This window comes from Capricornis sumatraensis, chromosome 15 (genome assembly GCF_032405125.1).
Source record: "Capricornis sumatraensis isolate serow.1 chromosome 15, serow.2, whole genome shotgun sequence".
Taxonomy (NCBI): Eukaryota; Metazoa; Chordata; class Mammalia; order Artiodactyla; family Bovidae; genus Capricornis; species Capricornis sumatraensis.
This window is the reverse complement of record NC_091083.1, coordinates 6,392,539-6,418,640: the sequence shown is the minus strand read 5'-3', so window position 1 is coordinate 6,418,640 and position 26,102 is coordinate 6,392,539.

Here is a 26,102-nt window from a genome sequence, read left to right as displayed (position 1 = left end):
ATTGATTCTTCCATGTATCTCTCCATTTGTTTGTGTCTTCTTTTATTTCTTTCATCAGTTTCTCATAGTTTTCTATATATATGTTTTTTTGTCTATTTAGGTAGGTTTATCCCTTGGTATTGTATTCTTTTTGTTGCAATGACGAATGGAATTTTTTCCTTGATTTGTCTTTCTGATTTTTCATTGTTAGTGTATAAGAATGCAAGGGATTTCTGTATGTTAATTTTATATCCTGCAACTTTACTAAATTCATTGATTAGTCTAGTAATTTTCTGGTAGCACCTTCTAGGGTTTTCTATGTATAATATCATGTCATCTACAAACAGTGAGAGTTCATACCTTCTTTTCCAATCTGGATTCCTTTTATTTCTTTTTCTTCCCTAATTGCTGTGGGTACGACTTCCAAAACTATATTGAATAATTGTTGTGATAGTGGGCATCCTTGTCTTTTTCCTTATCTTTCAGTTTTTCACCACTGAAAAGAAAGTTTGCTGTGAGTTTGCCATATTTGACCTTTATGATGTTGAGATAGGTTCCTTTATGCCCATTTTCTGGAGAGTTTTTATCATAAATGGGTGCTGGATTTTGTCATAAACTTTGCAGTTAGCTTTTCTTTTATTATATCTGAGATCAACTTCAAAGGTAGGGTGTATACAGTAGCCTTGAAGAAGACATACCCTTATAACAATAGGAAATCTAATAAAAGCTTCTTTAAGACACTTTTTTCCCCTCCATGGTGGTTGTTGGGAGGATTTCCGTACCTGCATTGCAGGCAGATTCTTCATCATCTGAACCACCAGGGAAACCCCGAAAGAGAACCTTCTCCACGTGAATGACACTACCTTAGTAAATCATTCAGAATTTACTTTTTAAAACCAGTGTAGGTAATAATACCAGCGAACTTATTACAGGACTTATTAAACAGAAACAGACCCACAGACATAGAATATAAACATGGTTACCAGAGGGGAAAGCGTGTGAGGGAGAGATGAATTAGGAATTTGGGATACAAGCTACTGTATTTAAAACAGATAAACAATAAGGTCCCACTGCACAGGGAATTGTATTCAGTATTTCGTAATGAAGTATAATAGAAAAGAATCTGAAAAAAATCTGTTACGCTTTTCTGTATACCAGAAACTAACACAACTTTGTAAACCAACTATATTTCTATTAAAAAACAAAATGAAAAATAAAACCAGTGTAGGAACTCTTGGTGCAAGTCATTCTGTCCTGGCCTCCTTTACTACAGTGGCATGCTTCTGAGCGGAAGGCTCAGTTTTGACGTAGAAAGTGGGAAACTTCCTGAATTTTTGTCAGTTCTTCCTGAATTCTGGTCAGTAACTAAGATTGGCTATCTTGTGTTCTCCACCTCAGCATCAGTTGTCTATTGCCTTTAGTACATTGATGCCAGTATGTAAATATGTATTCATTTGCTTAGTTTACCAATGACCATCTTCCCTATTAAACTATTACTTTTGTGAAACCAAAGGACCATATCTGATTCATGCACAATTCACTATCCTGCCCTGAACCCAAAGTCTGCCCTGTTTCCAAAGTCTGCCCTGTTAAGACCTTGATAAATATTTATTGTTGAATCTATTTCTGAGAAAGTAGATTCTTCCAGGCACAAAGTAAAGCCCAGTAAAATAGAACCAAAGGGCTTTATTTATAGCCAGTACCAGTGTTATTAGTGAGTATGAGGTAAAAAATGATGTTTCTTCCAGATATTTCTACTGTTCTAATGGTGTAAATAAGCATAGCTGGTAATCTGTGTCTCTATGCAAGCAAAGATTTTTTTTGTTTTTCTTAAATAGGAGCATTACAAAGCTTTGAGCTAACTGAAAGAAAGTGTGTTTAGACAGAGGTCTTATTGTACAGGTGTTGAGTTTTGATTGAGGGGGGATGATGTAGGGGGAAGAGAAGTTACCGACAGATCAGCTCCAGATTAAAGGAACTCTCTGCAGCCTTCAGAAAGCTGGCTGTGTAGGAGAGGGAAGTGTGATGGTATATATTTTCCAAGAGTGATTAGCAGATCTGTTGGTAGAATATGACCCACAGGAAGACCCCCTGAGTTTATTGTATCAACAAGATCTGTCAGCAGTAATTATGCTAGTATTAGTGTGGAAGGAGGTAGACCAAAATGTCAAGAATATCTTGGTTCCTGGGGTTCTCAGTTATTTTTTTCCTACTTTTTACTCTTATGTTTATCCCATTTTTTCTACAGAGAATGCCAGAACAATATATAGTCAGTTTTTTAAATGTGTAACTTTTGCCATTTACATTTGGTGCAAATTATTTTTCTTACAATCTCAAGGAATGCAAATGAAAGTCTACCACAAAAAACACATACTCTAGGTATTACTGAATTATCAGGTATTTGACAGCCTTAAGCCTTCAAATTGTTTTATTGGTGTTAAAGTACATAAGCTGTTTAAGAATATTTTTCTTCAAATATTTTCAGAAAAATATCTAATATTCTGTGCAGCTTTAATTTTTGCCGAAATGTTTTCTGGCTTGTTAACATGCAACCTGATCTCTATACCTTCTCTTTGACCTAATTTATAGATTTTTTTTTTAATGACCTCATTTGACTCTGGAGAAAATCCTTGCATGTCAATTTTTAATGTAAATGAATCCTGCCCTAAAGTCTAATAATCACTTTGAAAGCTGTTTATAAAATTATACTATTAATTTTGACATTTATATTCACTGCAGAATGCCTATGTTTTATTATCTAGTGTTGCAGGATGTAAATAAATGTTTCATTATATGTTTGGGATGTTAACTAAAGTTTAATAGGCTTTATTTTGGCACAATTTAATATCCCAATAATTCCTTTATCTACAAAATATTTGAGTTATAAGTGAGACAATTTCCAATGATGTGTGTGTGTGTTTGTGCTCAGTGGTGTCCGATTCTCTGTAACCCCATGGACTGTAACATACCAGGCTCCTCTGTCGATGGAATTTTCCAGGCTAAAATACTGAAGTGAATTGCCAGTTCCTTCTCCAGAGGATCTTCCCCACCCAGTGATCAAACTCACCTCTCTTGTGTCTCTGGCATTCAAGGTGGGCTTTTTTTTTCTTTTTTACCAGCTGAGTCACCAGAAAACCCCCAATTTCTAATGATATGCTTCTATATTGCTTCCCAGGTAGCACTAGTGGTAAAGAACTCACCTGCCAGTGCAGGAAACATAAGAGATGTGGATTCAGTCTCTGGGTTGGGAAGATCCCCTGGAGGCAAAAATAGCAACCCACTCTAGTATTCTTGCCTAGAGAATCCCATGGACAGAGGAGCCTGGAGGGCTATAGTCCATGGGGTCGCAGAGAGTCAGACATGACTGAAGCTACTTAGCATGCACATACTGCAGAGTATATGCTTTAACATTGCCATGTTAAAAAAACTAAAAAAATCCAACTAGTTGGTATAAACTTTTGTATTGCTGGGCTTCCCTGATAGCTCGGTTGGTAAAGAATCTGCCTACAATGCAGGAGACCTGGGTTCGATCCCTGGGCTGGGAAGATCCCCTGGAGAAGGGAAAGGCTATCCACTCCAGTATTCCGGCCTGGAGAATACACAGTCCATGGGGTCACAAAGAGTTGGGACATGACTGAGGGACTTTCACTTTTCACTTTTCACTTTTGTATTGCTAATATAATTTCTATCATATTCTTATTGGAAAATGCATTAATCTATTATAGTTATAATTTCATCCTTTTTCTTCTCTGATTACAATCACTCCTAAGATCTTTAACACATCACAGTAAGTCACAGAGTATTCTAGACTTGTGGGGCTTCCCTGATAGCTCAGTTGGTAAGTAATTAACCTCCAATTAAAATAAATAAATTTATATTTAAAAAAAAAAAAGAATTGCCTGCAATGCAAGAGACCCTGGTTCAATTCCTGGGTCAGGAAGATTTGCTGGAGAAGGGATAAGCTACCCACTCCAGTATTCTTGGGCATCCCTTGTGGCTTCCAGCTGGTAAAGAATCCTCCTGCAGTGAAGGAGACCTAGGTTCAATCCCTAGGTTGAGAAGATCCCCTGGAGAAGGGAAAGGCTACCCATTTCTGTATTCTGGCCTAGAGAATTCCATGGACTGTCTAGTCCATGGGGTCACAAATAGTCAGACATGACTGAACAACTTTCACTTCCCAGTATGGAAACCACTAATCACCTGTGATTGATGAGAACTTGAAATTTGGCTGCTCCCAATTGAGATGTGCCTTAAGTATAAAGTATACAATAGATTTCAAGGTTTAGTAAGAAAACATAAATGAAAATATCTCATTGGCAACTGTTGAAATAATATTTTGATTCAGTTCAGTTCAGTCGCTCAGTCTTGTCCCCATGAGTCTTTGCGACCCCATGAATCACAGTACGCCAGGCCTCCCTGTCCATCACCAACTCCCGGAGTTTACTCAGACGCACGTCCATCGAGTCGGTAATGCGATCCAGCCATCTCATCCTCTGTCGTCCCCTTCTCCTCCTGCCCCCAACCCCTCCCAGCATCAGAGTCTTTTCCAATGAGTCAACTCTTTTCATGAGGTGGCCAAAGTACTGGAGTTTCAGCTTTAGCTTCATTCCTTCCAAAGAAATCCCAGGGCTGATCTCCTTCAGAACGGACTGGTTGGATCTCCTTGGAGTCCAAGGGACTCTCAAGAGTCTTCTCCAACACCACAGTTCAGACGCATCAATTCTTTGGGGCTCAGGCTTCTTCACAGTCCAACTGTCACATCCATACATGACCACAGGAAAAACCATAGCCTTGACTAGATGGACTTTAGTCGGCAAAGTAGTGTCTCTTCTTTTGAATATACTATCTAGGTTGGCCAAAACTTTTCTTCCAAGGAGTAAGCGTCTTTTAATTTCATGGCTGCAACCACCATCTGCAGTGATTTTGGAGCCCCCAAAAATAAAGTCTGACACTGTTTCCACTGTTTCCCCATCTATTTCCCATGAAGTGATGGGACCAGATGCCATGATCTTCGTTTTCTGAATGTTGAGCTTTAAGCCAACTTTTTCGCTCTCCTCTTTCACTTTCATCATGAGGCTTTTTAGTATAAAATGCATTATTAAAACTTTGCCTGTTTCCTTTACCTTTTTAATGCAGTTATTGTGTATTTATTCTTAGTCGTTTGGTCGTGTCTGGCTCTTTGTGACCCCATGGACTGTAGCCCAGCAGACTCCTCTGTCCACAGGATTACCCAGGCAAGAATACTGGAGTTGGTTACCATTTCCTCCTCCAGGGGATCTTCCCCACCCAGGTATCAAACCTGTCTCTTGTGTCTCCTGCATTGGCAGGCAGATTCTTTACTGCTCTGCCACCTGGGAAGCCCAATGCAGCTCGCTGCTGCTAAGTCGCGTCAGTCGTGTCCAACTCTGTATGACCCCATAGACGGCAGCCCACCAGGCTCCTCTGTCCCTGGGATTCTCCAGGCAAGAGTACTGGAGTGGGTTGCCATTTCCTTCTCCAATGCATGAAAGTGAAAAGTGAAATTGAAGTCTCTCAGTCATGTCCAACTCTTAGCGACCCCATGGACTATAGCCTACCAGGCTCCTCCATCCATGGGATTTTCCAGGAAAGAGTACTGGAGTGGGTTGCCATTGCCTTCTCTGAATTAAAATTGGATTTGTGACTCACATTTGTGCTGAATATTGCCTTTCTCTTGGGCATTGCTACTTTAGTGCTTGCTTCTTCACCAAGGACACATGTTCTACCAAAAATATTTTGGTGAATGAAGCCCCCAGTTTTTGTAAACAACATTGAGATTTGGCTAGCAGTATCCACCCAAGCTGCCATAATATCAGTGTCCACTGGACCTCTAACCATCATGTTGATTGTCTGGGCAAGGAGCAGTAGAAAAGGGGAAGGATAAATAGGACTCATGCCAGACTTCTGACCCTTTTTAATGAGCCTTCCTTTTCTCACCAAAGCATTAACTATACATGGCTAAAATAAAGAGTAGGAAATGTGATCTTTTCAATAATATTCATGCCAAACAAAGTCAGGGTTCTGATGCTATCAAAGTCAATGGCAAGTCAATAACAGCAGCATCAGACATGTTATCCATAAATCCCAACTTTCATTTTCTTTTGATTATTGGGCAGTGTTATCAAACATCCTGATTTGAAGGAAAAAAACCCACAAATACAGAAATTTTATGCAAATTTTCCTTTTTTTTTTAAGTTGGCACCTAATTCAATTTAAATTTTTTTTATTTTGAAGTAATTTTAGGCCATGGAGTAATTGTAGAAATAGTACAAAGAGTTTCTGTACACTATTCATCCCTAATGTTAACATTTTATCTAACCATAATACAGTTGCCAAACACAGGATTTAAAAATGGTTCAAGGAGGTGTGCACTGTGGATACAAAATTAGGTACAAGACTATAAACCAGGAGCTGGCAAGCTGTTTCTGTTAAAGACTAGAGAGTAACTCTCTTAGCCAGTACTGGGTAGCTCTGTCCTTGCAGCACAAAAATAGTCATAGACCATATGTGGAAAATGACAGTGTGTCCAAACTTTATTTCAAAAACAAGTGGCAGACTAGATTAGGTCCATGGGTTATGCCGTGTGCCAACACCTGCCATAAACTAAAGTACAGACCCTATTTGATTTCATCAGTTTTCTCATGAATGGTTTTCTTTTTTCAATACAAGCTCCCACATCATATTTAATTGTCTCTGCAATCTCCTCCAATCAAACAGTTACTCATTCTTTTCTTCTCTTTCATGAACCTGACACTTTTGAAGTATGCTAGTCAGTCATTTGGTAGAATGGCTCTTAATTGTCTCATGGCTTCTTGTGATTAAACTGAGGTTATGTGTGATTACAAATATGAGTATGGGCATGGGTTACTATACATACATATGTTTCCTGACTCTGTCCACTGAGAAAGCCTAAGATCAGTGATCCTCAAATAGCAAAAAGCATGCACAGCACCCAGATTCTTGATTTTTAAACAAAAAGCCATCTTCCAATAAAAGGAGTCTGAGTTCTTTGGAGAAGTAGTTGGTTCCATGGCTGGGGTGGGGAAAATATGATAATTGCCTGGAATGTGTGTGTTTCTTGAAAAAGAATAGGAGCATGTCAAAGGACATATGAACCAGGAGGAGTTCCAAAGGGCCAAAACTGGGACTTTGTGAGCAACCTGATATATAATTAAAGTTTTGGATTATAACTTGTGAAATAAAATAAGTACTCCTGACTCCTTGGTGATATAAATAACTACAGAAATAAGTGGGGTAATGGGGTACTCTCTTTTAGGAAAGAGTTCTAATTAATAAATAGCATGGATTACAGTCCAGTGGAAGAATGAAAGAGAAAATTACCATTAGGCAGATACCACAGTGATAATTGTTGCAGGTACAATCCTCTGATAGATACAAAAACTAAAGTTGGTGGAGGATAGGACATTTGCATAATCTCAAGGTTTAACTCCTAAGATACTTATGAATGACAAAGGAGCAGGGAATAGTTATATTTCACTAAGTGGCAGATATACCTTAACCGAATGATCAAGGTTAACATCACCAGTAATGACATAATATTATGTACCCCTATTTCAAATATTTTAAACATCACCTTGGTTAAATAGTGAGATTTTGCACTTACATCTCAGTTTGCAGTGTCTAACATGGAATGTACCCCTGACAATACTTGATTTGCCAAAGCTTAAAAAAAATGTTTTAAATAAATTGAATTTTCTTGCCTCTTAAGAAAGCACTGTATTTCCTTCTTAATTCAAAAAAACTGAAGTATGACTCAGTTACTGTAGGCTAAATGAAGTGTTCATGGGTTTGATATTCACTGGGTTCAAATCCTAGAATTGGTAGAATTTCTAGAAAGAAGACAAAGGCCATATATCTTCAGTAACTACACTAGATGGTTAAAAAATTTAAGAAAACTCTTAAATAGTTAAATCTTTGAATCAGTTATTCAGAATTCACAACTTACACTTTTTGTGTTCTATTGAATTAATTAAACACCTTCCAGGCCATATTTCTTTAGTTTCTATTGATAGCACATATAGCTGATTGTTCTGCTTTGGGCACTGACACTTTACTTGATAAAAATCCATCTGCTTTCTTTCTTGCAACCATATAATCAAAGTTCTATTTATATTTCTTTGCTTATTTTAATGCTTGTGCTCCATTTTGTCATGCATTTGGTTAATATCACTTTTGCTTCAAATCACTTACCCTTATTGGGAACTTCAGTTTATTGAAACAAACCACCCTATTGAAGGCGAATACCAGTAGTGAAATTGCAGTGTGGCCATCACAAAGGGAGATGGTTGCTGAGGCAGCTGCATTTTCACTCTGACATTTCTACTTTGATTGAACTACCGCTGTGCTTCATGTGTACATTTTAGTTGATTTTTTAAATGTAAACTTCTGAGCAGTCGTGTCAGGGAAAAGTAACCAATGGCACAGCATACACGATTCCTAAACCTAAAGATCCATGACTTAAAGACGTGTGCCTGTGAGTACAAAATTAGGTAGGAATGTGAATATTTAGAATGAGGTAATAATTCATAACAAATTATGAAATTAATAAGCTAACAATGCGAACATCACAAAATCAGAAGAGCAGTATATTTTTATTAATAGAATGCCATACCACCTCTCTAATATCTTGGCCACTGAATATGTTGGCACAAAATGCTTTATCTCTTCACCTTTAAATATAAAAATTATTTTGAAACATCCTTCTGCAGAGAAAATAGAATCATAATACAGCTTTCTCTTTAAGATGTCTGACTGAAATTTATTTTTTACTGACATCTAGAAAAGCTTATTTGGGCATCACATCTTGTTATCAGTAGTGGTATGTAAACTTTTTTAGAATTATCAAATTTTGAAACACCTCTACCATATTTCTTGAATGTATGAGCTATAACATTTAACAATAATTGAAATTTGCTTGTACAATGACTAATCTTAATACTCTTTAAATTGATGAACCACATCACCAGTGACTTGTCATTGTTTTATGATGAATTTTCTCTTCATAATCTTTATTTTTGTCAAATTGAAAAATGGAAATATGCCCAAGTGTGCATATGATTCACCCTTTTTTATTAATTGAATTATCAAATAAGAACCAGTTTGTTACTTCTATTCACCATTTTCCTCCTAATGAATGCTTTCGATGTGGTCTGAAAATTATTTTAGTACAAAAGACTTCTTCAACATCAGAATAATTTCTATTGATTTAATCAAATGTTCACTTCATATTTAATTTTTAAGGTCTTTCTTCCATTCTTAAATAAAGATATAAAAAGTACCTTTCTTATATGATCAAAGCCAAGAGGTTTAGTTTCTTACTTGTTTTAATGATACCTTCAAAACAACTTTCCATGTGCTATTAAATATGTTCAAACTACATCAACTTACAAAAGTTCTGTGAATCTTTGAAAATACACTTCTGCATACTTCTTGTGCTGTTGTGCCCATGTGACAAGGCTTAAGGAGCTTTACAAAAGGCAGCATTCCTCCTTTCACATATACCCAGAGCTGCAGGGCACACTTACATTGCAATATGCTTTCAGGCCCTGCATCTTTATGCTGTGATGCTGGTTTAGTCAGTATGTGGAGGTGCTGGAGATTTCCTGGATGGCATTGCTGTGCTTGGAATAACTAGCAAAAGCTGAACTGTCATGGAAATTGGCTGCAAAACACAGAAATATATCCCACCGTTAACTAACCAAATTAATCTCCAACTCAAATACATCCTCAGCTAGAGCCCCCAAATACCTACAGCCACCCCAACTCCATGCAACATATAGTGAAGTGTAATGTAGGAAGTTGAATTACAAAGAGACAGTTCTCTTAACCAGTTGCTGTTAAAAGATTTTACCTTTGCATAATCTTCAAAAATATATGACCATGTGAACATATTGCTAGGGTCCTTCCCAGGCTGAGGCCTTGATGTCCATGAACAAATGAATGACCTTGAGCTTTTAGCTTTATTGGCTTCATGGTACATTTATCTCTGTTCTTTATCCTGCAGGAAGTATCAGAAGCAAAAACCATGAAGACATTGATGATGAACTAGTAGCTGAGTGAGTGCTGGTAATTCAAAGAAATCCAGAAATGCCCTGAAATCTTATACTTGAGACAAGTTTCTCAAAATATGATAATACTCTGTAAAAATAGAATTCCCTGACAACAAAAGCTTTAATAAGCTTTCTTAAACTATAAAGATAATTTTTTCCACAGTGAAATAGTCCAAGAGGAAGCCTGGGTTTTGTGGTTCATTCCTTTATTGCTGCTTCAGTTTCTTTATTAATTTCTTACTACCAGGACCATGCTGTTCGTCTCCACTGTCGCTCTTCTGCCTCAGCTAGGTTGGACCTGTTTTCTTGGTAATGACAGACATGAAATATCAAAAAAAGCACAAGCACTTGAAAATATAGGGAAACTGCTGTGTCTCTTTAGTGTTCTATGAAGTCATGACCTCTCTAAACCAAGCTACATAACCAAACCTAGAATCAGAGAGGGATTGACCTAAGAAGTTACTTGGTGAAAAGTGTGGGTACAGTGAAAACTGAGGAATTTGGACAATTCTTTTTAATCAGTTTATCCCAGTGTCCAAAACTGAACCCTTGATTTTCTTGACCAACATACTTGATATTATCTGAGTGTCGATATCTTCTACCAAATGGCTATGTTGACATTATAACCTCTGAAGATGATGGTGTTAGTGGGTGGGGTTTTGAGGTAGTGATTAGGTCTATATGGGTGGAAGCCTCAAGATGGAGTTAGTATACTTATGAGAGATCCCACTGAGCTCCCTAGCCCCTCCCACCACATGAGGTTACAGCATGGAGGAGAGCCTTCAGCAGTTACACTGCTGCCCTCCTATTCTCAGACTTCAAGCCTCCAGAACTGTGAGAAGTAAATTTCTGTTGCTTATAAGCTGCCCAGTCTGTGACACTTTGTTATTGCAACCCAAAGGGACAAAGGCACCATGTAAATACGCTTCTCTCCAGCTGTTCCCCAGGTAGACTGCTGTCCACCCTGCTTGACTGCTAGCCACCCTGCTTCTCTTGCACTATAGCCAACCCATCAAATAGTCATTGATACTTTGAAAGTATAGCTAGAGTCAGACCACTTCTCACTGCCCACACCATGCCACCCTAAGTGCAAGCCGCTATCATCCTTTACCTGTGCTACCTAACCAGCCCCTTAACTAATATTCTGCTTTCCTATAATGTTTCCCCAAACCTAGGAATAGTTTTAAAATGTAAGTCAAAATGCCACCTTCTACCTGAAGCTCTCCAGTGGTTTCCCCATCAAATTTATAATAAAACCCCAAATCTTTACCATACCCTGGTAGGCCATCCACAGTCTGATCACTAGCTGCTTGCCCTATCTTATGTTTATACCATTCTTTTCTGCGGACTCCATTATGGTCACAGGACCTTTGGTGCTCTGTAAACAGTCATGACCTCAGGACATTTGCAGATGCCATCTTCATAGCCAGAACACTGGTGGCCCTACTGTCTGTAATGCTCATTTTCTTCATTCAAGTTTCTCCTCAAATGCTATCTCTTATGAGTCTTTCTTGATCTCTTTGCCCAGTAGCTTCCTTTCACTCTCATGCTTGCCCAATTTTATTTTTCTTCATGGCATATGTTTCTCCTGGATATTACAGGCATACCTCAGGGATATTATGTGTTCAGTTCTAGACACAGCAGTAAAAAAAAAAAAAAAAGTCACAATGAAGAAAGTCACAGGAAATTTTGTGGTTCCCAGCACATGTAACAGGTTTATACCATACTGAGTCTATTTAGTGTGCAATAGCAAAGATTCAAATGTAAGGTCAGAAACTATAAACCTCTTAGAGGAAGACATAAACAGAATACTCTTTGACCTACATCATAACAAGATCCTCTCTGACTCACCTACTAGAGTAATGCAAATAAAAACAAAAGTAAACAAATGAGACCTAATTAAACTTAAAGTTTTTGCACAACAAAAGAAACAATGAATAAGATTATAAGACAACCCTCAAAATGAGAGAAAATAATTGCAAATGAAACAACTGACAAAGAAGTAATCTCCAAAATAGGCAAGTAGCTCATGCAGCTCAAAACAAGGAAGGAAGACAACCCAATCAAAAAATAGGTGGTACATCTAAATAGATATTTCTCCAAAGAAGACAGACAGATGGCCAACAAAGACATGGAACGATGCTCAACATTGCTCATTATTAGAGAAATGGAAATCAAAACTACCACAAGGTATCACCTCACACTGGTCAGAAAGACCATCATTAAAAAAATCTACAAACAATAAATGCTGGAGAGGATGTGGAGAAATGGGAACCATGTTATACTGTTGGTGGGAATGTAAATTGATACAGTCATTATGGAGAACTGTATGGAGATTCCTTTAAAAACTAGGAACAAAACTACCATATGACCCAACAATTCCACTACTGGGCATATACCCTGGGAAAACCATAACTGAAAAAGACACATGTGCCCTACAGTTCTTTGCAGCACATTTTACAATAGATAGAATATGGAAGCAACCTAAATGTCCATTGACAGATAAATGGACACAGAAATTTTGGTACATCTATAAATAGAATATTCAGTTCAGTTCAGTTGCTCCTTTGCATCCAACTGTTTGTTTGTGACCCCATGGACTACAGCACGCCAGGCCTCCCTGTCCATCACCAACTCTTGGAGTCTACTCAGACTCATGTCCATTGAGTCGGTGATGCCATCCAACCATCTCATCCTCTGTTATCCACTTCTCCTCCTGCCCTCAATCTTTCCCAGAATCAGGGTCTTCTCAAATGAGTCAGCTCTTTGCATCAGGTGGCCAAAGTATTGGAGTTTCAGCTTCAGCATCAGTCCTTCCAATGAATATTCAGGACTGATTTCCTTTAGGATGGACTGGTTGCATGTCCTTGCAGTCCAAGGGACTCTCAAGAGTCTTCTCCAACACCACAGCTTAAAAGCATTAATTCTTCGGTGCTCAGCTTTCTTTATAGTCCAACTCTCACATGCATACATGACTACTGGAGAAACCATAGCCTTGACTAGATGGACCTTTGTTGACAAAGTAATATCTCTGCTTTTGAATATGATATCTTGGTTGGTCATAACTTTTCTTCCAAGGAGTAAGTGTCTTAATTTTATGGCTGCGATCACCATCTGCAGTGATTTTGGAGCCCCCAAAATAAAGTCAGCCACTGTTTCTACTGTGTCTCCATCTATTTGCCATGAAGTGATGGGACTGGATGCCATGATCTTAGTTTTCTGAATGTTGAGCTTTAAGCCAACTTTTTCACTCTCCTCGTTCACTTTCATCAAGAGGCTCTTTAGTTCTTCACTTTCTGCCATAAGGGTGATGTCATCTGCCAATCTGAGGTTATTGATATTTCTCCCAGCAGTCTTGATTCTAGCTTGTGCTTCATCCAACATAATGGAATATTACTCAGCTGTAAAAAAGGAAAAGAAAAAGAGTACATTTTAATCAGTCCTAATGAGGTGGATGAACCTAGAGCCTATTGTACAGAGTGAAGTAAGTCAGAAATAAAAAGACAAATATTGTATATTAACACGTGTACAAAATCTAGAAAGATGGTATTGTGAACCTATTTACAGCAGTGAAGATGCAGACATAGAGAACAGACTTGTGGACACAGTGGGGGAAGGAGAGGGTGGGATGAATTGAGAAAATAGCATGGGAACATATACATTCCCATATGTAAAATAGATAGTCAGTGGAAATTTTCTGTGTCACATAGAGAGCTCAACCCAGGGTTCTGTGACAACCTGGAGGGGTGGCATGGTGTGGGAGGTGGGAGGGAGGTCCAAGAGGGAGAGGACATTTGTTTACCTGTGGCTGATTCATGCTGATGCATGGCAGAAACTAACACAATATTGTAAAGCAACTATCCTCTGATAAAAAGCATTTTTTTTCAACATAGGGTCAATGACTTGCCTATATATATATATATATATATATATATGCCTTAATATTCAGGGTTCCACAAACCTTCAATTAGTGGAAAAAAAAAACAGCAAAACAACACAGTATCTCTGGTACATAATAAAGTAAAGCACATAGGATGAGGTTTGCCTGTATAATGTGTACTTATTAAATGAAAACAGTAACCTAAGGGAAGTGGAATAAAGTTCTAGGAGCACTACAACCAGCATGAAGAAAGCCCCTGAATAATGCATGGTGTGTGGAAGAACTGACAGCACAGAAATTTCTTACTATTGAAAAAGTAGTGCTTACCACTGCTGGTCTTTTTTGAGAGGAGGGGAGTATGCCATGGAACATGTGGGATTCTAGTTCCTTGAGCAGGGATTAAAACCTGTACCCCTTCATTGGAGGTGTGGAGTCTTAACCATTAGACCATCAGGAAATTCTCCACTCTCATCATTTAGAATATAAAGTTTGTTGTTTCTAGTCATTCTTCACTTTCTGAAATGTATCTGAAAGTTCAGTTCAGTTCAGTTCAGTCGCTCAGTCTTGTCCGACTCTTTGCAACCCCATGGATCGCAGCACGCCAGGCCTCCCTGTCCATCACCATCTCCCGGAGTTCACTCAGACTCACGTCCATTGAGTCAGTGATGCCATCCAGCCATCTCATCCTGGGTCGTCCCCTTCTCCTCCTGCCCCCAATCTCTCCCAGCATCAGAGTCTTTTCCAATGAGTCAACTCTTCGTGTGAGGTGGAAAAAGTACTGGAGTTTCAGCTTTAGCTTCATTCCTTCCAAAGAAATCCCAGGGTTGATCTCCTTCAGAATAGACTGGTTGGATCTCCTTGCAGTCCAAGGGACCCTTAAGAGTCTTCTCCAACACCACAGTTCAAACACATCAATTCTTTGGTGCTCAGGCTTCTTCACAGTCCAACTCTCACATCCATTCATGACCACAGGAAAAACCATAGCCTTGACTAGATGGACCTTAGTTGGCAAAGCAATGTCTCTGCTTTTGAATATACTATCTATGTTGGTCTCCAAGAGTATATTATAAATATAAGACAAATATGCCTTGTTTAATACAAGTTTAGTGCTCATCGGCCATGCCCTTGCTTCCTCCTCACTTTAACCTTAGGCCGTAGGAGGTGCTCTGGTATCCCAGGACAATTTGGAAAATTCTTGATTACGCCCAGACCAAAGCAGAAGAGCACAAGTCAGTGTGGAAAGCTGTAAATCAGTGATTTATTCCTTTAGCTGTGCCATGGACTTCTTTGGTAGTCTCAGGAAGACTAGGAACTAGTTTTTAACATGGTGTTCATTTAGTGAGGTGACATTCACAAGACATAAAGTTAACCATTTTCAAGTGAACAACTTACTGATATTTAGTACATTCATAAAATTGTGCAACCACCATCTCTATCAAGTTTCAAGATATGTCCATCAACCCCAAATAAAATCCTGTTCCCCTTCAATTCAGTTCAGTCACTCAGTCGTGTCCGACTCTTTGCAACCCCATGAACTGCAGCACGCCAGGCCTCCCTGTCCATACCAACTCCTGGAGTCCACCCAAACCCATGTCCATTGAGTCGGTGATGCCATCCAACCATTTCATCCTCTGTCATCCCACCTCTTCGCCTCCCACCTTCAATCTTTCCCAGCATCAAGGTCTTTTCCAATGAGTCAGCTCTTTGCATCAGGTGGCCAAAGTACTGGAGTTTCAGCTTCAGCATTAGTCCTTCCAATGAACACCCAGGACTGATCTCCTTTAGGATGGATTGGTTGGATCTCCTTGCAGTCCAAGGGACTCTCAAGAGTCTTCTCCAACACCACAGTTCTAGAACATCGATTCTTTGGTGCTCAGCTTTCTTTATAGTCCAACTCTCACATCCATACATGACCACTGGAAAAACCATAGCCTTGACTAGATGGACCTTTGTTGACAAAGTGATGTCTCTGCTTTTTAATATGCTGTCTAAGTTGGTCATAACTTTCATTCCAAGGAGTGTCTTTTAATTTCATGACTGCAAGCACCATCTGCAATGATTTTGGAGCCCAGACAAATAAAGTCAGCCACTGTTTCCCCATCGATTTGCCATGAAGTGATGGGACCAGATGCCATGATCTTAGTTTTCTGAATGTTGAGCTTTAAGCCAACTTTTTCACTCTCCTCTTTCACTTTCATCAAGAGGCCCTTTAGTTCTTCTTCACTTTCTGCCATAAGGGTGGTGTCACCTGCATATCTGAGGTTATTCATATTTCTCCCGGCAATCTTGATTCCAACTTGTGCTTCCTCCAGCCCAGTGTTTTTCATGATATATTCTGCAAAAAAGTCAAATAAGCATGGTGATAATATACAGCCTTGATGTACTCCTTTTCCTATTTGGAACCAGTCTGTTGTTCCATGTCCAGTTCTAACTGTTGCTTCCTGACCTGCATACAGGTTTCTCAAGAGGCAGGTCAGGTGGTCTGTATTCCCATCTCTCACAGAATTTTCCACAGTTTATTGTCTTATGCAGTTCTATTTATTTTCCTGTCCTCCAAGCCTGTGGGCCCCCTACTGTGCTTTCTCTTCCTATGGGTTTTCCTGTTCTAGATATTTTGTTTAAGTGGAATCATACAATATGTGACCTCTGGTGTCTGCCTTCAGCCATTTAGCATATTTCTGAGATTCATCAATACTGTAGCATGTATCCATATTCATTCTCTTTTATGCCTGAATAATATTCCATTGTATGAATATACCACCTTCATCCATCTGGTTGGTAGACATTAGGGTTGTTTCTTTTCTTCTTCTTCTTTCTTTTTTTTTTTTTTAGCTATTGTGAATAATACTGCTACACTCTTGTACCAAATATTTGTTTGCATGCATGCTCTGTTGCTTCAGTCATGTCCACCTCCTAGCATCCCTATGGACTGTAGCCCATCTGGCTCCTCTTCCATGGGATTCTCCAGGCAAGAATACTTGAGTGGGTTTCCATGCCCTCCTCCAGGGGGTCTTTCCAACCCAGGGATCAAACCCATGTCTCTTATATGTTCTGCATTGGCAGGGGGGTTCTTTACCACTAGTGCTACCTGAGAAGGCCCAATATTTGTTTGAGTTGCTGTTTTCAGTTTTTTTGGGTATATACCTAGGAGTGGAATTGTTGGGTAACCATAGTGTCTGAATAATGTTTTAAAATGCATAGAATAAAGTGCCTAGGGTTATAAAGGAAGCCAAGTTTAATGGACATGAGTTATTAAAACATTAAATAAATTTGTGCTTTGGTAATATGTGTTTCTTGATTTTGGAGTATAAGATCTAAAGGCACGTCTAATAACTGCCTTATAGGCAAAGTGGTCATGAGTGCAAATGATATTTTAAGGTATATGCAGTAGTTATAATATCATGTGAAAAGGTCTGTGTTTTCTTGATCACTTGTCTTTACAATATTTATTGTCTGTTAAAGGCTAGTGAAAATAAAGATATAATTTCTTTCCCATTCAAATTCATAGAACTCATGAATCTATCTAAAGGAGCCCAGAGACTTGAAGTTAAAACCCCTGGTCAACACCTCCTGCTTTAGAGAGGAGAGTGGTTATAAGAATGAGCTTCCTGTTGATTAGCTTTTTTAGTGAGAGGGGGCTCCATTTTTCTGGGCTTCCCTGGTAGCTCAGTGGTAAAGAATCTGCCTGCCAGTGCAAAAGACACAGGTTTGCTCTCAGGGTCAGGACCATCCCCTAGAGGGGAGGGCACAGCAACCCACTCCAGTATTCTTGCCTGGGAAATCGTATGAACAGAGGAGCCTGGTGGGTTACAATCTATGGGGTTGCAGAAGACTTGGACACGACTTAGCGACCAAAAAACAACTCTCTTTTCCCACTTCTGTCCCCACCATCCCTCCATCCAGTCTTCATCTTTGGAAATGTAACTTCAGCAGGCTCATCTTTCGACAGGTACACATCCATTGAAGTGGAGATTTGACAGTCTTCGTACTGTGGGGACATTATTGCCAGGTTTTAGATGTTATGTTTGTTTTCTGTATTTGATTAAGTTAATTTCTGTGTAACGCAAGCACTTCAGGATTTAAGTAACTTTTCTAAATCTAATGTTACACAGTGCTCCATGTCACATTGTCTCACTTAATCCTCTGAAAAGTGTGAGTATATCTCCAAGCTGTCATTGCCGTGAATTGAAGACAAGGAGGCCCAGACACAAAATGATTTAATTAAGTTCACAAAGCAAGCATGTGCCAGTGTGCTTAGAACTTTGGGTATCTAGCAGTTAAAAACTTTTAAGTGCTTTTTTTACTGGACTAGGAAACCAACATATCCAAATTTAATGGTTCACTTGGTTTTCCTGTGCAAAGATCAGTGACTCTAAGATGAAAGCCAGTACATTCCAAGCTGCTCTTCCATTTGAAATGAGCCCTAACATGTGAATATTACCTATAGTTCATAGTCCTGAAAAGCTCAATCCCTCCATTGGCTTAGGGCAAGTGTCTCAGAAATAGACGCTATTCAAACAGGATATTTCCTATAGAGAAAGGTGAGATTGCTTTTCTTTTTTTTTGATCCAGTTTCATTATTACCTGAAAAGAAAAACAAAATAGTACTCAATCTATATTTGAGGACATCCAAAGACAGGAAGTAATTCTGTAGGTTCCCAAAAAGAGAGTTCCCTTGAGAGAGTTCAGTGCAGTCAAACAGGGTGTGAATATTAATAATTATTGCAAGCTTTCAGTCCCATATGTCACAGCTATCTTGCTTTGAAAGAAAGAAAATCCCTTCCTGAGTGCACTAAGTTTCTGATTGCATTGGTCAGAAAGTTCACTCAGGATTTTCATAAGATGGTATGGAAAAACCCTAACAAATTTTCTGGCCAACTCAATACTACTCCCCAAAGTTATGTATCCAAATTTTAGTGTTCCTATAATGTTGCTGTTTTCTCCCATGGAAACAGAACACTCCATGTTTCAACAGGGAAGAAAGAGGAAGGGATGCTGGATTCTGGCTATAAATATTTTATTATAGGGAGACAAAGATCACAGAGGGGCAGATGAATAGCAGGAAACAAATGTGATGATGTTTTCAACTCCTTGGAGGAGACTTATATTAAACTATCTCTGATAGTTTGTTTCTGCTTGGCTTTTACACTCTCAAGCCTGTTAATGAAACCCTTTGTGCAGTTAAAGTTTACCTATTAGATGAAGAGCACAGCATCTAACTGAAAGTATAGAGTTTAATATCTCCATTCTATAGAATTATTTCCCTTCCATGTTATGTGAGTGTGTGTGCATGTGCTCAGTCATGTCTGACTCTTTGTGATGCCATGGACTATAGCCTGCCAGGCACCTCCATCCATGAAATTTTCCAGACAAAAACACTGGAGTGGGTTGCTGTTTTTCCTCCAGGGGAATCTTCCAAACCCAGGGATCGAATCCACATCTGTTATGTCCCCTGCATTAGCAGGTGGATTCTTATCAGCACTACCTGGGAAACCTCATTCTGTGTTATGGAAAAAACTCAAGTGAACTTTTGGCCAACCCAATAAAATAAATAACCAATAAGGACCTACTGAAAACTGAATCACTTTGCTGTATACCTGAAAGTAATACAACATTGCAAATCAATTGTACTCAATTAAAAAAATAATGAAAAATTGTAAAGTATACATAAAGAAAAAGCTATTTTAAAATGGTGCAGTGGTAAAGACAATATTTTCAATAAGGATGATCTATATTAATTCCTTGTAGAAAGGTTCTATCCTAGTTTTGAAGAACAAGTTAAGAAATAATTGTAGCTTAATTTTCTTATGCAGTCCATTTCTTTCTCCATTCTGCCCAGTGCCTTGGAATTGTTGAACGATTCAGCGTAGTAAAATATAGCAGCTTTCATAACTTCATAACCCACTGGAGTTCCCTTGGCTAAAATGTAGTGTTAATGAGGCCAAGGTCATAGCCTACACTCATAGGGGGAAAAAAAAGTCCTGTATTTCTAACACAAATAGCACACACCATGTATTAAAGCTACCATTCATGAATTTGCTTTTCTTGTTACTAGGGAAAGTGGATGAAAGGATGAATGATGCAACAAACATCCTAAGATGGCAGAGCTTCTGGGGCCCATTTCATTCTGAGTGGAAACCACCTTAAAATGCATCTGCATAAGTGCTTTCATCTTTGAAAGATAAGAGAAAAAATTGTGCAGAGACACAACTGTTTGTTCTAATATGTCATTGTTGTTCAGTCACTGAGTCGTATCTGACCCTTTGTCACCCCATGGACTGCAGCACATCAGGTTTCCCCTTCCTTCACTATCTCCTGGAGCTTGCTCAAACTCATTTTCAATATGTCGGTGATGCCATCCAACCATCTCATCCTCTGTTCTTCCCTTCTCCTCACACCTTCAATCTTTCCCAGCATCAGGGTCTTTTCCAGTGAGTCAGTCCTTCACATCAGTTGGTCAAGTATTGGAGTTTCACCTTCAGCATCAGTCCTCCCACTGAATATTTAGGACTGATTTCCTTTAGGATGGACTTGTTGGATCTCCTTGCAGTCCAAGGGAATCTCAAGAGGCTTCTCCAACACCACAGTTCAAAAGCACTGGGATGACCCAGAGAGATGATATGGGGAGAGAGGTGGGAGGGGGGTTCAGGATTGGGAACTCATGCACACCCGTCGCAGATTCATGTCAATGTATGGCAAAACCAATACAGTATTGTAAAGTAAAATAAAAATTAAAAAAAAATAAAGTCTATTTTATCTGCTAAAAAAAAAAAAAAGCATCAATTCTTTGGTGCTCAGCTTCCTTTATGGTCCAATTTTCACATCCATACATCACTACTGGAAAAACCGTAGCTTTGACTATACAGACCTTTGTTGGCCAAGTGATGTCTCTGCTTTTTAATATGCTGTCTAAGTTTGTCATAGTTTTTCTTCCAAGGAGTAAGCATGTTTTAGTTTCATGGCTGCAGTCACCATCTACAGTGATTTTGGAGCCCAAGAAAATTTATTGTTTTAATATAACTGATGGTCAATCTTTGTTCTGTTTTATGTAACACAGACTCAGATTTTGAGTTATATATTATAACACATCATATCACAGTCATAGAGATGTTTGTTTTGCTGGAAAGTCAAATGTCGGTGAACTATAACTTTTTTTTTTTTTTCAAATTACCCACGTGTGATAGTTCTTGGCTTTAAGAGCTAAATTCAATTGTCTGCAGTGCTTGGGCTGGTTTTATACTGAGCAAAAACAAGAACTAATATTTTTTACTATTCACTATTGGCAAGGTACTTTATATAGACCATTTTCACTTTATCATGAGGACCGTTCTAGGTTATAGAAAATGGTGTCCGTCTCCTGTATTCAAATGAATCAATAAATATGGGGAATAATGAACTGGCCCAAATAATGCAGATAGTGCAAGGTGGGTAGAGTCACAGCTGTCAGTTACAGGACCAACCCTTCCTCTTGAAGGCTGGGAATGAAAATATGAAATTTAATTGGTATCAGTACCTAATATTAAGGTTCACAATGGGATAGCTGTTACCTGAACATTCAGGTCATTCTTTTTTAGGCCAATAGTGGCATTATGGCTTTATCAGAGGAATATGAGTAAAAGTTTCTTAGTGGGATGTGTATAGAAAAATAAATCTGACAGCTTTAGTGGTGATCTAGGAACATGTTGAAGCTTTCCATGTGGTGCTAGTGGTGAAGACAATGAAAGTGAAAGTCGCTCAGTCCTGTCCAACTCTTTGCAACCCCATGGACTATACAGTCCATGGAATTCTCCAGGCCAGAATACTGGAGTGAGTTGCTGTGCCCTCCTCCAGGGTATCTTCCTCACTCAGGGATCCAACCCAAGTCTCTTACATCTCCTCCATTGGCAGGAGGGGGCTTCCCTGATATCTCAGTTGGTAAATAATCCACCTGCAATGCAGAAGACCCCAGTTTGATTCCTGGGCAGGGAAGATCTGCTGGAGAAGGGATAGGCTACCCACTCTGGTATTCTTAGGCTTCCCTTAGGGCCCAGCTAATAAAGAATCCACCTGCAATGAGGGAGACCTGGGTTTGATCCCTGGGTTGGGAAGATCCCCTGGAGAAGGGAAAGGCTACCCACTCCAGTATTCTGGCCTGGAGAATTGCATGAACAGAAGAGCCTGGCAGGCTACAGTCCATAGGGTTGCAAAGAGCTGTCCGTGACTACAGTGCCTTAGCACACAGGCACAGAGAGGCACATATAAAGTAAGTTAAGGGAATCTGTTTTTGTTTTTTTTTTTTAATTTAGTTTTTTGCAGAGTAAATAGAAAATAAAAAATAATGATAAATTTTACAAAATAAACCAAGGCAATTATTGGTTAATTATATGGAAAATGTAATATACTAGTACTAATAAAGTGTAAAGTTAGATGCATTTAATTCATTTTATTTTCCTGCATCAAGGTATTACTTTTGTAAAATATTTTATTATATGCAGTAGAACCATATGGGTTTTTTTAACTGTTTTAATTTATTAATTGGAGGATAGTTGCTTTACAGAATTTTATTGTTTTCTGTCAAACCTCAGCAAGAATCAGCCATAGGTATACATATATCACCTCCCTTTTGAACCTCCCTCCCATCTCCCCCTCCTCTAGGTTGACACAGAGCCCCTGTTTGAGTTCCTTGAGCCATGTAGCAAATTCCCTTTGGCTATCTATTTTACATATGGTAATGTAAGTTTCCTTGTTACTCTTTCCATACATCTCACCCTCTCCTCCCCTCTTCCCATGTCCATAAGTCTGTTCTCTATGTCTGGTTTTCGATTGCTGCCCTATAAATAAATTCTTCAGTAATATTTTTCTAGATCTGTATATATGTGTTAGAATATGATATTTATCTTTCTTTTTCTGACTTACTTCACTCTGTATAGTAGATTCTAGGTTCATCCACTTCATTGGAACTGATTCAGACATGTTCCTTTTTATGGTTGAGTCCATTCTGAAGGATATCAGCCCTGGGATTTCTTTGGAAGGAATGAAGCCAAAGCTGAAACTCCAGTACTTTGGCCACCTCATGCAAAGAGTTGACTCATTGGAAAAGACTCTGATGCTGGGAGGGATAGGGGGCAGGAGGAGAAGGGGACGACAGAGGATGAGATGGCTGGATAGCATCACTGACTCGATGGACGTGAGTCTGAGTGAACTCGGGGAGTTGGTGATAGACAGGGAGGCCTGGTGTGCTGCGATTCATGGGGTTGCAGAGTCAGACACGACTGAGCGACTGAACTGAACTGAACTGAACTGAATATTCCATTGTATATATGTACCACAACTTCTTTATCCATTCATCTATAGATGGACATCTAGGTTACTTCCATGTTCTAGCTATTGTAAATAGTGCTGCAATGAACCATGGGATACATGTGTGTTTTTCAATTTTGGTTTCCTCAGAGTTCATGCCTAGGAGTGGGATTGCTGGGTCATATGGTGGTTTTATTTCTAGTTTTTCAAGGAATCTCCCTACCATCTCCCATAGTGGCTGTATCAATTTACATTTCCACCAACAGTGCAAGAGGGTTCCCTTTTCTTCACACCCTTTCCAGCATTTACTGTTTGTAGACTTTATGATGAAGGCCATTCTGACTGGTGTGAGGTGATATCTCATTATAGTTTTGATTTGCATTTCTCTAACAATGAGCAATGTTGAGCATCTTTTCATGTGTTTGTTAGCCATCTGTAGAGAAATGTCTGTTAGGTCTTTTTCCCACTTTTTGATTGGGTTGTTTGTTTTTTTGGCATTGAGTTGTATGAGCTGCTTGTATATTTTAGAAATTAATCCTTTGTCAGTAGTTTCATTTGTTATTATTTTCTCCCATTCTGAGGGTTCTCTTTTAACCTTGCTTATAGTTTCCTTTGCTGTGCAAAAACTTTTAAGTTTAATCAGGTTCCACTTGTTTACTTTTATTTTTATTTCTGTTACTGTAGGAGGTGGGTCATAGAGGATCTTGCTTGGATTTATGTCATTGAGTGTCCTGCCTATGTTTTCTTCTAAGATTTTTACAGTTTCTGGTCTTACATTTAGGTCTTTAATCCATTTTGAGTTTATCTTTGTGTATGGTGTTAGGAAGCATTCTAATTTCATTCTTTTACATGTAGCTGTCCAGTTTTCCCAGCACCATTTATTGAAGAGGCTATCTTTGCCCCATTATATATTCTTGCCTCCTTTGTCAAAAATAAGGTCTCATAGGTGGATGCATTTATTTCTGGGCTTTCTATCTTATTCCATTGGTCTATATTTCTGTTTTTGTGCCAGTATCATACTATCTTGATGACTGTAGCTTTGTAGTATAATCTGAAGTCAGGAAGGTTGATTCCTCCAGGTCCATTCTTTCTCAAGGCTGCTTTGGCTATATGGAGTCTTTTGTGTTTCCATGTGAATTGTGAAATGTTTTGTTTTAGTTCTGTGAAAAATTGCCATTGGCAATTTGATAGGGATCACACTGAATCTGTAGATTGCATTTGGTAGTACAGTTACTTTCACAATATTGATTCTTCCTACCCAGGAACATGGTATAAATTTCCGTCTGTTTCTTTTGTCTCCTTAGGTAAATTTATTCCTAGATATTTAATTCTTTTTGTTGCAATGGTAAATGGAATTGATTCCTTAATTTCTCTTTCTGATTTTTCATTGTTAGTATATAGAAATGCAAGTGATTTCTCTGTATTGATGTTGTATCCTCAACTTTACTGAATTCACTAATTAGCTCTAGTAATTTTCTGATGCTATCTTTAGGATTTTCATTTGCAAACAGTGAGAGCTTTACTTCTTTTCTGATTTGGATTCCTTTTATTTCTTTTTCTTCCCCAATTGATGTAGCTAGTACTTCCAGAACTATGCTGAATAATAGTGGTGAGAATGGACACCCTTGTCTTGTTCCTGATCTTAAGGGGAATTCTTTCAGTTTTTCACCTTTGAGAATAATGTTTACTGTAGGCTTATCATATATGGACTTTACTATGTTGAGGTAGGTTCCTTCTGTGCCCATTTTCTGACCAGTTTTATTCATAAATGTGTGCTGAATTTTGTCAAAGGCTTTTTCTGCATCTAATGAGATTATCATATGCTTTTTGTCTTTCAGTTTGTTAATGTGGTGTATCACATTGATTGATTTGCATATATTGAAGAATTCTTGCATCTGTGGAATAAACCCAACTTGATCACAGTGGGTTTATTGATCACAGCTTTTTGATGTGTTCCTGAATTCTATTTATTAAAATTTTGTTGAGGATTTTTGCATCTGTGTTCATCAGTGATATTGACGTGTAGTTTTCTTTTTTTGTGTTGTCTTTGTCTGGTTTTGGTATTAGGGTGATGGTGGCCTCATAGAATGAGTTTGGAAGTGTTCCTTACTCTTCAATTTTTTGAAGAGTTTTAGAAGAGTAGGCACTAGTTCTTCTATAAATGTTTGATAGAATTCTCCTATGAAGCCATTTTATCCTGGGCTTTCATTTTTTGGGAGCTTTTTATCACAGCTTCCATTTCAGTGCTTGTAATTGGTTCCTTCATAATTTCTATTTCTTCTCAGTTCAGTCTTGGAAGACTGAACTTTTCTAAGAGTCTGTCCATTTCTTCCAGGTTATCCATTTCATTGCCATATAGTTGTTTATAATAGTCTCTTATAATCCTTTGTATTTCTGCACTGTCTGTTGTAACCTCTCCTTTTTCATTTCTGATTTTGTTGATTTGATTCTTCTCTCTTTTTTTCTTGATGAGTCAGGTGAAAGATTTGTCAATTTGTTCTATCTTTCAAAGAACCAGCTTTTAGATTTATTAATCTTTACTATTGTTTCTTTAATTTCTTTTTCATTTATTTCTTCTCTGATATTCATGATTTCTTTTGTTCTACTAATTTTGAGGGTTTTTTTTTTGTTCTTTTTCCATTTGTTTTATCTGTAAAGTTAGGTTATCTATTTGATGTTTTTCTTGTTTCTTGAGGTAGAATTGTATTCCTTTAAACTTCTCTCTTAAGACTGCTTTTGCTGTATCCCATAGGTTTTGAGTTGTGTTTTCATTGTCATTTGTTTCTAGAATTTTTTTTATTTCCTTTTGATTTCTTTAGCAACCTGTTGGTTATTTAGAAATGTATTGTTTAATCTCCATGTGTTTGTTACTGTTT